Below are 9,843 nucleotides of genomic sequence, written 5' to 3'. Positions count from 1 at the left end.
TAAAAAAAAAAAGAAAAAGGAAATTAATGATGGCAGAACTCCATATAGCTGCTTCAGTTTCAGGTTCCTGGTATTGTCCATGCTTGCTCACTGTTTGTTCAGGCTTACTTACAGTACACCCTTTTCACGGGAGACATTTAGCTTTTCAGAGCAGGTAAAGCACAAGTTTAATTTCTAAGATTAGTCACGGCTGAATTCCATTCAGGTGATCCAGTTCCAGGGGTTTGGTATTGTGTGTGCTCACTCGCTTACATGGCTTACTGGGACACTTAATGGGAACGTTATTGGTTCACAGCTGTGCTTTTCCTGATTTGACATGAATCTCTGTCCTCACCCCATCACAGCCCATCATTCAGGATTACCTTGTGTTTGTCTGTCCAACACTCTAATTTTATTAATTTATTTATAAAAGTTATGAGAGGTTGAATAAGTAGTGGTGACTCCTGAAATGTAATTGAGCAGCATCAAAAGCAGGTCATTTCTGCTTGTAAAGAAACATTTTGACAAGAAACATCTAAAACTAATATTCAAATTCCTCGCAGCCGTAGCTGTACGTTGAGACTTAGATGCTATGTGAAATGCTAAACATCAACATGCAACATGGATTAAGCGTCTCATTTTGACCCATTAGGCAGAAATTTAACTAAGGGCCCCATTGTGCATGCGTGCTCACTGACATGGCTTTCTTTTATAATACACCTAAATAAAGCCAAGCCATCATAATCTTTTTTTGTTTTTGTTGTTCGTCTTGAACTGGGATTATAAACATAAGAAATATGAACAAAAAACATCAACCAACATGAGAGATCCAACAGGTTTTTGCTGATGATTCCAGCCCAGTTGCCAAAATAAAACTCACATTTTTGCAAACCAGTGATATCTTTTGTAATTGTCATGAGATATGTAGCATATTGACATTTCTACATATCACGTTCACATAAGATGTTTATGACCTGATTTTAATATTGGGAGATGGAGGGGATGGTGGTGGAGTTAGGCATATTTGTAGATATTGTAAGGAGACCTTAGGACCGTTCCCAGCTGGGCTTGTGACGACAACATTTTTAAAAATTTTGATGGGACATGTAGGGACATGTCCAGCCGTGTTTGTGGCAACAAAACCGGGTGCTTTTAACAAGACCTTGGGATTTCTCCCACAGTGTTTGTGGGTGCCAAAGCAGGTATTTGAAGCCAAAACATGATCTTTTCCTAACGCTAACCAAGTGGTGTTTGTGCCTAAACCTAACTTGAGCATAAGCACAGCCTTATCTAACATCAAATTGAAAATTGAACCTAAAGACATGTAAAGTTGCAATATATGGTTTGCGGAAGCGTACATTGCCAACATTTGTCCTGGCGATTGCGTTGGCTAATTCAAGTTAATTAAAAACAAAATGAATAGGTTTATTTGTGAGATTAATCTCAAGTTGTCATTTACTCCCAAAGCCACTGTGCAACCTGTTGTGATTGAAACCTAAGATTTGGTATTTTGCTAACATCATAGCTGATTATATGAGGTTGTTTCGCGTTTACAAATATCAATGGCGCTGTCTTTCAGCAACAGAAATAACATCACTGAATTCTGTTTTTCACCTCAAAATGACTTTGAGAAGAATACACTTTACTTTAGAGCCAGGAGGTTTGGATTCCCCTCAGCAAGACCTGCCAAGAAGCAGCTTCTGTCTGCAGGGAAGGACAAGTGTGCCCTGGGTGGAATGAAGATAGATAGCTGATAGTTCATTAGCTAGTTGGGCACAGGGAAGAGTATACCGCAGAGAGTTGCAGAATCTCGTTTTTCAGTGTTGCTGAGAGCCCATATTCCAGTGCAGGGCCAAACAATGCTGGTAAAGGCTCAGTTGTTGTTTGCCTCTCAGTCTCAATCAAAGCAAACTTTAAGTCTTTTCTCTGTTGACCTTTTGCTGCTTTAGGACATTACATTTCTAATGGGAAATATTGTTTCAGATAAACAGATAACAATGGTAATTCTGTGTTGCAAACATGGCCGTGGCAAGCCCCAATTTTGGCCCCGCAGTGGATAACTGGTTGTTGCTTCTCTCCCCACAGCCTGAGTCCAGCCTCGGGCTTGGTCGTCCTCTAGAGGTTTGCAGAACACCACTTCAAAGACAGATCCCCTCTCCTTACATACCATATACCCTCTCTCCTCTTCCCTGCTACAAACACAAGAACTTAAGGAATTAATTAGACACTGGATCAAACACGGGTTAGTAAATTCAGCTCGCTGAAGATACCGGGAATAGTGTAATCGCATGTTGAGTTTTGTCATATGGGGTTTGATATGTATGTGGACGCCTGTATTTCACTTCACATCCAGCATGACAGCTCACACTGGCAGTCTCTTGACCCCTCTCTTATTCACAGAGGGATATGGTGGGGGATATTTTGCAGGGTTTGCGCCTCACACAGAGGGACACCAACACAGCCCTGTAAAAATGCAAAGAGAAATTTCCTTGATACAGCAACTGCTCCTTGAAGGCCTGTTCTTTAAAGAGAGTTTCTGCCACAAGGGCAGCTCCCAAATTAATTTTTCCCACAGCTCACATCAAAGGAGCAGAAGTTCTGATAATCTGCGAAACATCACACAGTCCTGTTTATGTTACAGGTGAAAAAGGTGGAGGAGTTTTGCAACACACTTTATTCATGTTTGGTGTAACCCAGTATCACCTGAACAGTATCTAAGGTGTTAATTCACCATCCTGTGGAACCAATGTAATATTTTTAATTATAGCTACAGTACTGTACATGCTGATAACCCAGCCTCACTTGTATTACCCCATGTGTCGAAAACTAGAGTTGATTCATGGCTGCTAATAGGAGAGGCGGGCTCTCTACAACATGCTATGGATGGATTAGATGGGAAATCTATATGAACACATTTGTCCATAGATGAGAGTCTTTCGTATCTATTGCCATCCCCAGATAGGCCGGATGGGCCGTTATTGACTGGATGACAAGCAACATGTCACAGTTTGTAGATTTGCCCTGAAAGAGGATCACCTAGTTCAGTCCATTAACTGTGAAAACAGTATTATTGATTGAGATAAACAGGCGATTTAGATTAGATATTGGTTTTATGGCTATTTTGTGATATTTACAAAAACAATCTAGAATGGAAAACAGCTGATGCAGTCTGCCTTAAATCATTTCATGTGCAGTCTCTCATGTCGTAGATTTCTTTAATGCTTTTTGTTTCATCAATATGGCGTTTTCTACAGCATGAATGCTCATTTGCAGACGAGGAAAACCATCTTTGACGAGGAGGCTGAGAGATCATAACTTGGCCGTGAAGAAGCAGCGGCTGCTGGTATAATGTTTAGAAGTACAAACAGGCAGGATACACATCAGAGAGGACCCTGCCAGGCAGCCAGTAAAGGCTGTTTGCACTCCATCGTTCAAGGCAAATTATCCCCCCCTCACTCAATTATTCCCTCATTCTCTTTTCTCATTGTCTCTTTTTTCCTCTCTTTCACCATAAACACTTTCTTTCTTTACTTATCTCTGCCCGTGCACCTCTTCCTCCTCTTTTTCTGTCAAACATACACACAAATATGGACACACACCAACAAGCCAGCCTCCCACTGTGTGCAGCATGTGCAGCGGAGCCACCCGTGCATCGGGCGAAAAGCCAGCATAACCAGCCTCCCGACCATCTCCCTATGTGCTGATCAAAGAGCCGCTAAACAGCCAGAAACTACAGCGAGCGCAAGAGGCGAGCATGCACAGCAGCACAATTAGCAAGCACCACTTTTTTTTATATTTATTAAATTCCACTCCCGATCTCTGACATTTCCACACACTGACACAGTTGTGCATATATGTGCATACAGCACAAGCATGCAAATACCTTTTATTAAATATTTTGCGCTCACACACATACAATATATGTAGTGAACTGGGGTTTCACCTGTGAGTGACTGTTCATGAAGGCATCAGCCACTGATCTCTAAGTTGCTCAATTAAAGTTACTGAAGATCCTCAACAGGGCGAGGAGGAGGAGGGGGAGGAAGATCAAAGGGAATACAGAGAAAATCCTGGCAGGAGAAAGAGAGAGAGAGGAAGAGTATGTGTAAGATAGTGCACTGAGAGAGAGAGAGAGGATGCGAGTGAGAAAAAGGCAGGGAAGAGGTTAACAAGAAGGCAGTCAAGGAGATGGATAGTACAGGAAGAGAGACACTAAAAAAGAAATAGAAGGGATAGCAGTGAAAAAGTCACCCTGATGTTTGGGTTTCTGTTGTAATTAATTGTCTCTCCACTTAGTGAGTCATTGCCGAAGTCATTTTTATTGTAAAACCGCTGTAAGCTGGCATAGTTTGTGAGAAAACAGGGGTCAACTCGTGTCTTAAACAATTTATCAACAGCTCTATCTTGGGCTCAGCTCGTCCACACCTGGAAACGGTTCAAACATGCAGCAAACAAACAAATCCACGTTTTTAGAAAAGTGCGTAACTGTATGTGCTCGTGTGTGTGTGTGTTAGAGAGAGAAAAGGCACCTCAACATGCCAAATGGTTTGGATTTATGAAAAAGTGTAATTCCTTGAGTGCCAGTTGAGACAATCACATAAAAGGTATTTTAAATTAAATTTAGTGCTTACTTTACTTTGCAAGTAGAGCGTCAGACATTATCATGATAGAAATATCAAAAGGCTTACATAAACACCAGTATCTAACAAAGGTTTCATCATTGTCACGATTCCAGTTTTATGCAAGTCTGGCGAGAGTAATGAATACGTGGCCTTCAGAAGCCTTCCTCATACAATGCACAGGAATTCAATTGAAGCAGTGTAGCTTTAAGTTTAGCATTTTGGTCGCCGCCATCTTGGTTTTTTTGAGCCACAAGTGAACATATTTGGACGAGAGGATGGGGTCTGGGAAGATATACTGATTGGATTAGACTGACAACCAGAGGACTTGTCAATGACAAGGCAGCCACGCCCTAAAGCATACTTTCATTATCATCTATTTTACTATTAATGGGACCATAATTTACAAAATGAACATCATTCAGTATTGAAGAAGAATTGAAACTAGTGATTGATAATAAATCAAATGAGAAGTAGTGTCATTTTCTCATAAGCTTACATGAACCCAGGAGAATTGCCTCATGTCGGCCTTCACAGAAAATGCATGTTTAAGGCACTTTGGCAGCTCCATTCATCAGTCCTTGAAACTCGGTTCATATTTTATACAGTCAGTGGGTAAGACCAGTAGCTTATGGTCGCTAACGTTAGCTAACACTAGCAAACTTAAACCAACATTATGTAGAAGTTGGCATTTTATGTGATTTGGCACCCCCCACAGTTTCTGAGCTATCACCACTGTCGTAAATACAAATCCCAGGTCTGTAACAACTTGTCAGATGTAATGTAGGTGCTAACTACAAACAAAACTCATTACGTCATAACAGTGTTATGTGCTGAAAACTTGTATGTTGAAGTAAATGTATGTAACGCTGTGATCTACCCTCTTACTGAAGTTACATAGTGGAGAAACAAGTTACAGGGGGCGGATTGGCTGAGATGGAGACACCATTCACCCTATTACAAGACACTACCAACAAAATGATTTTGAAGCTGTTATTATTAGGGGAAAAAGTGACATTATGTTGCTTTAAGATGGATTTTGCAGTGTAACTGGCGTGACTGAGTCGATTCAATGGCTCAAAGACTCCTTTCTACTTGTGTTACCGTTATTTTACAGCAGTACCCCATGAATACTACAAGTGACATCATTCAGCGAAAGTCACATGGTGTGACTTTAAGAAAATAAGCAGCGGGCCTACATTCTGGCTGGGATAAAAAGAAAGACAAACAGGCATTGATAATGGCAAGTGAGAGGCTGTCAAACAGAGTTATTAATGAGACATTTGTGGGAGAACAGTCATTTGAAACATAATAATTCAAATGAAGAGCATTTTTTCATAATGTTCTTAACACTAAAGGCAATGCCAGGACATTTCTGGGAGCGGTGCCAGGTGGGGGTGAGCCACAAATCTGGTGAATGTGTCAGGGAAAAAATGGATGTAGATCCTCTACTGTAAAAAGGATCACAGTGTACATGAAATGGCTCTGCCTCACTTCACTGCCACTGCTTATTCAAGTGTGCCCTCCAATGGAGGAAAACAGGTCATGTTGACAAAACAGACTCTTCTGCTGGTGTTTAAGTGATACTTGGTTCTTTTCCCCACCTGTGTTTGGGCTCTTTGTAGATGATATTTCTCACTTAATTTCATCTGCCATCCGGTGCCAAAATCAGTGCGCTGAGTGCCTTTACTCTCAAATGACAGGCACTTCAAACCAATAAGTCTAATTTAATATTACAAAATACTCAGCGGAGCAAACAGTGAGTAAGTCAAGTCAAATATCAAGGATGTCAGATAAACCCTGAGGCGGCCCAGGAAATTAAAAACCAAAACTTTTGCAAATTGAAATCAGCAGCAAATTCTTTTCCCTCTCTGAGGTCTTGAAGCATCATTTCAGATAATCCAAAAACAATCAGAACAGGGACTTCATTCGTAGCATATGTTCATTAGTGACACATTATAATGCAGGTTTTGGAAAGGTCGCCAAAATGATTGCGAGGTTCTAATCCAAATGCTAATTCAGTCACTGATTGGAAAAGTGCAGTAATGTGATGCTAATGATATGCAGATGAGTTCTCATCAGAGCCGTCTACCCATTAATGAGATGATATTTGAGTGTACTGTACGTGTATGTGTGTGTGTGTGTGTGTGTGTGTGTGTGTGTGCGTGTGCGTGTCCATGCAGGCAAGGCTGCATGCATATGTACAGAACATGTGTCTGTGTTAGAGCGCGCATTCATTTCCATCAGAATATTTAGCATATTAATGTTCAATCAATCTGCCACTGCACTAATGCAGAGTTTGATTAAGACATGTCATAGACGGTAATAAACAGGAGCAAATGCACTTCACAGACGATATCACAGCCATCTCCTTTAAGGAAAGTTTTGATATGAGGTTATATGAGGCTTTATCGATTTTGATCATTTGTTTTTACTGTCCATAAAGAGTCCAACAGTGTTATAGGAGTGCAATGCCATACCAGTTGACTGCTTTTCAAAACCTTGTGCCTACATACCAACAATGCAACTTAGCCACAAAGTGACATCACTGGAAGCAATTTATCAGATTACATGCAGCTTCCTCTTGAGCCCTAAAAGGATTTATACTACTTTTTTCTCATATGCTGTACACTCAAAACTAGCAAACAACTGCCCAGAGAGTGTGGTGCTTGCTGGGATGTCAGCCAACAGAGATCCAAAGTAGCTCAACAGTACAATCTTATGTGCATAATTTTATTTCGAGTTTTATTGCTGTGTGTGCCCACACACTGCTACATGATTTATGCTATGCAATTCATAATATAAAGTATTATAAATATATTCAAAAATATTAAATAAAAAATTCTGATTGCTGCAGTTGGACACAGACAAGACAAAGACTGGAACCTTTAAGCTCATACTCACTTTGTCATGATTCAGATGTCTCTCAGTTGTTAGCTCTTCCACCAAGAGAGATTTCCTCTCTAAACCTCTCGGATGGCTTAATTTAAATAACTGTTCGAGGCCCACGATCAAATTAGCCAATATTTTATTTTTAAAAAGGCAAACATTAGAGAAAAATCCCCAAAATGGAAAATGAAAAATGAGTGTTTTTTTTCTTCTTTTATCCCCCATTAATCATCTCACCATGACCCTTTAGATTAGCCAGATTACCCCTGTAGACAGACTGTGACCCCTAGGTTGAAAATCATCGGACAATGTTGCATTAGGAGATTAAACTAGTTCCACCTCGAAAATGCTACTCACACATTGATCAGAATAAAATAATGCCATATAAAATGATTTATAACTCACAGGGGACATTTTACTACAGGGAATGTAATTTACATTGCTGATAATACCTCTGTGCTTTTACTTAAGTAGGATTGAGAATGCATGATTGAGTTGTAATGGAGACCTTTTACATTGTTGTGTTGGTACACCTTCTACCACTAATCCAACGTAACAAAATGTCAAAAAAGATTTGAGTGCTTTTGACAATGACAGTGCAGTAGGACACTATTTGTATTCAGTTTAGCAGGCTTATATTCATGACATGGAACTTGACTGTGAACTGCTACATCTGCCCCCACCCCCACCACCAGCAGCAAGATAAATGTGGCCTCATTTGTCAAACATATCATCAGGCACACTTATACCACAGAACCACAAGTCACATTTCAATGTGATATAAGGGAGTTTAATGTGGATGTCTGAACCACGAGGAGATATATTTTATCTCTATAAATAAGTCACTGATCTCGTTCTGTATTGTCATCAATTCCCTGAACTCACTGACACTGGATTGAGAGTTGTCTTGCATCATCTCAAAGCACCAACACCACATGAAGACACAACTAAAGACTTTTTTTGTAAATTCAGAGTGGACCCAAATGGAAAACGTTGTTCTTTCATCCTGAGAACCACTGCCCATTAAAGAGTGATGAAACAGAGAGCAATTGCTCAACTCTACTAAATTTCAGAAAGCCAAAAATATAGGAGGACGGTTTTGATGTAAGCCAGAGGCATTTATGTTATGTTTCAGCTATGTGCTCTGAAACACAACTTCGTCTCTGCCAGGGGAGTCCTGCATTTTGCCAACATATATTCAGTCTTAGTGTGAGACCTGTTGAGTTGATTCTGCAGGACAACAGCATCCTGTGATTAAAGTACCATGTACATGTCAGCAGAGCCAAACGCAATGGGCTGCACACCCAACATGCTGCTTCTATAGACAGTTCCAACCTAATTTGGCCGACGTTACTAAAACAGCTACTCTGAAAGTGTCCTCTCATTCAGCACAGCCAGTGTAGATTTTACTGGCACCTCCTGTAGGAAACCTTCACTTCACCAGGGGGAGTGCACATGGGAGATTCTACTTTGACTGTGTGTGGTGAGACTGTGTGCCACCAGAGGGCAACAAAGACCTGCATTCTTTATCATGTTGAGCTACAATGCCTTCATGGCCAGAGACATATTCCCTTAACTTAGATTAATTTAGATGTAAGGTGTTTACTGCTGTTAGAGCTCCCACTGCTGCCATTAATCACAATAACATTAAAGTAGTATGATATTACTGAAAATGATATCAGATATACATACCATTATTTATGATAAATACATAATATATTAATATTGGGCAAGTATACATATGATAATGACAACACAGACCCTCCATGCCTTTTCGGTTCTATTTAACAATACTGTACTGACATCTAGTGGTCAATTATGACCTCGAGCCTCACTCATGATACTCTAATTAACAACTGTGGCTACAAACATATATGGGTGGTTATGTTCACACTACTCTTGTGGTAAATATGAGTTTATAATGTTGGATTTTTGGTTAGATAAAAAAATTGCAACCTGGTTTATTCTGACACTGACAGCTAAATTTACGTCTGTAATATTTGTGATGCTGTAAAAACCCTGTGTACATTAGAACTGGAATAAACAGTTCCTGTATTTTTCCTGTAAAAACAAACAAAAAGTACCCCAGAGTCATAATTGAGTAAAGTAAAAGTCACTCGTACAAATACAACTCGAGTAAAAGTATCCGATATAAAATGTACTTAGGTATCAAAAGTAATAATATGGCATTAAATGTACTTACTATTAAAAGTACAAGTAAGTAATTAAACCTATATTCACATGTATACTATGGGTTGACCGATTTCCTAATTATTGAAATCAGTGCGTTACTTTTTAAGCCGATTGCCAACAAATTCATTTAATAGTGTGCTTCTTTGGGTCAAATGCAGCATGC

Source organism: Pagrus pagrus (assembly GCF_965226575.1).
Source record: "Pagrus pagrus genome assembly, chromosome: 1".
Lineage (NCBI taxonomy): Eukaryota > Metazoa > Chordata > Actinopteri > Spariformes > Sparidae > Pagrus > Pagrus pagrus.
Note: the sequence above shows the minus strand (reverse complement) of the source record.